This window comes from Schistocerca americana, chromosome 1, assembly GCF_021461395.2.
Source record: "Schistocerca americana isolate TAMUIC-IGC-003095 chromosome 1, iqSchAmer2.1, whole genome shotgun sequence".
Taxonomy (NCBI): Eukaryota; Metazoa; Arthropoda; class Insecta; order Orthoptera; family Acrididae; genus Schistocerca; species Schistocerca americana.
This window is the reverse complement of record NC_060119.1, coordinates 169,889,753-169,892,514: the sequence shown is the minus strand read 5'-3', so window position 1 is coordinate 169,892,514 and position 2,762 is coordinate 169,889,753. Positions and strand designations below refer to the sequence as shown.

Sequence of the window (2,762 nt, the reverse complement as noted above, 5' to 3'; positions counted from 1 at the left end):
ACTCGCTACATTTCGGAGTCATAGGATAACACCCAAGATCATGTCGGTCATCCCTTTGCCTGGAGTAGTGCAGCAACTCGTCATGCCATGGAGACCAATAATCGTTGAAGTCCCTTGCGGAAATATCGAGCCACGCAGCTCCTATAGACGCCATTATAACGGAAATTGTGCTGTCGCAGGATGTTGTGCACGAAATGATCTCTAGATTCTGTCACATAAATGTTCGATGGGATTCACGTCGGGTGATCTGGTTTGATAAATCGTTCGCTCGAACTGGCCAGAATGTTCTTCAAACCAATTGCGAACAATTGTGGCCCGGTGACGTGACATCGGTGTTTGGTGACATCAAGCCCATCAAAGATTGCAAATGGTCTCCATACAACCGAACATAAAGTTTACCAAAATTAGAATTATATATTAATACCTTCAGCTACTGACGGGCATTAATATGTATCAACGGGTCAGGTGAAAATGTGTGCCCCGACCGGGAATCGAACCCGGGATCTCCTGCTTACATGGCAGACGCCCTGTCCATCTGAGCCACCAAGGGCAGAGAGGATAGTGCGACTGCAGGGACTATCTCGTGCACGCCTCCCGCGAGACCCACATTCTCACCTTATATGTCCACACACTACATTCGTAGTGTCCCTACCCAACACAGTCATTACTCGTGGAAGACATTCTTACCGAATCCCGCAAGAGTTGGGGTAAAATGTGTGCATACGCACAGAAGAGGAAGGTCATGGCCGGTATTGCCAGAACTATATACTTATAAGGATATTTCCGAAAGAATAGACACCATATCCATATAAGTATAAACTTTTCCTGTCGACGATCGGTTCAGTTGGACTAGAAGACCTAGTCCATTCCATGTGGACGTAGCCCACGACATTGTAGAGCCACCACCAGCTTGCACAGTGCCCTGTTGGCAACTTGGATCCATGGCTTCGTGGGATCTGCACCACACTTGAAACCTACCATCAGCTCTTATCAACTAAAATTGGGACTAATCTGAGGAATGCATGGTTTTTCACTTGTCTGGGGTCCAACCGATATTGTCAGGAGGCGATAAGAGGCGCTGCAAGCGATGTCGTGAACTTACCATCAGCAATCGCGCCGGCCGTCGGCTGTCATAGCACATTAACGCCAAATTTCGCCGAACTGTCATAACGGATACGTTCGTCGTCCCACATTGATTCATGCGGTTATTTCACGGGGTGTTGCTTGTCTGTTAGCTATGACAAATCTACGCAAATGCCGCTGCTCTCGGTCGTTAAGTAAAGGTCGTCGGCCATTGCGTTGTCCGTAATGAGAGGTAACGCCTCAAATCTGGTATTTTCGGCACGATTTTGACACTGTGGATCTCGAAATATTGAATTTCCTAACGATTTCTGAAATGAAATGTCCCTTGCGTCTAGCTCAACTACTACTTCAAGTTCAAAGTCTGTTTCAATCCCGTCAGACGGCCATAATTACGTCCGAAACCATTTCATATGAATCATCTGAGTGCAAATTACAGCTCCGTCAGTGCACTGCGCTTTAATATCTTGTGTATGCGATACTGCCGCCATTTGTATATGTTCCATGACTTCTGACCGCAGCGTATTGTGTGTTTATTTAACAAGCTTTCAGAGCTTTCACACAAAAAATGAGGAGGCTTTACTTTTCAGCACGCGGCCGTATTCGTCTGTCCAACTTGCAATTGGCGTTTTTAGAGACGTACACACCTCTACAACAGAAGTTCCTCCTGTAGTACACATTATAGCCTTATCTCCAGCCTAAGAGAACCTCAAATGTAGATCATTGCTCAGACGTCCAGTATCCCACTTCCTGCCAAGACGATTCTTCGAGCCGTTTCTCTTAAACTTCACTCTATATGGCAACATGATTCAACAATGATCTCTATCTGTGTATGTAATCTAGCTTCCTCATCTCAGTGAAATTCGAGAAAATACCCTACTGGCCATTAAAATTGCTACACCACGAAGATGACGTCCTATAGACGCGAAATTTAACCGACAGGAAGAAGATGTGATATGCAAATGATTAGCTCTTCAGAGCATTCACACAAGTTTGGCGCCGGTAGCGACACCTACAACGTGCTGATATGAGGAAAGTCTCCAAGAGATTTCTCATACACAAACAGCAGTTGACCGGCGTTGCCTGGTGAAACGTTGTTGTGATGCCTCGTGTAAGGAGAAGAAATGCGTACCATCACGTTTCCGACTTTTATAAAGGTCGGATTGTAGCCTATAGCAATTGCAGTTTATCGTATCGCAACATTGCTGCTCGCGTTGGTTGAGATCCAATGACTGTTAGCAGAATATGGAATTGGTGGGTTCAGGAGGGTAATACGGAACGCCGTGCTGGATCCCAACCGCCTCTTATCACTAGCAGTCGAGATGACAGGCATCTTATCCGCATCGCTGTAGCGGATCGTGCAGCCACGTCTCCATCCCTAATTCAACACATGGGGACGTTTGCAAGACAACAACCATCTGCACGAACAGTTCGACGACGTTTGCAGCAGCATCACAGACAGGAGGGCCTGCGATGGTATAATCAACGACGAATCTGGGTGCACGAATGGCAAAACGCCATTTTTTCGGATGAATTCATGTTCTGTTTACAGCATCATGATTGTCGCATCCATGTTTGGCGACATCGCGGTGAACGCACATTGGAAGCGTCTATTCGTCATCGCCATACTGGCGTATCACCCGGCGTGATGGTATGGGGTGCCATTGGTTACACGTCTCGGT

The 2,762-nt window shown here is 46.6% G+C and overlaps 1 non-coding gene across 1 annotated transcript; it reads right to left on the bottom strand.

Moving 5' to 3' along the window:
• Positions 1–476: 476 nt before the first annotated feature.
• On the bottom strand, positions 477–551 carry Trnat-ugu. The gene has a single exon. It is a non-coding gene; the product is annotated as a tRNA-Thr (tRNA).
• Between the last annotated feature and the right edge of the window lie 2,211 nt (positions 552–2,762).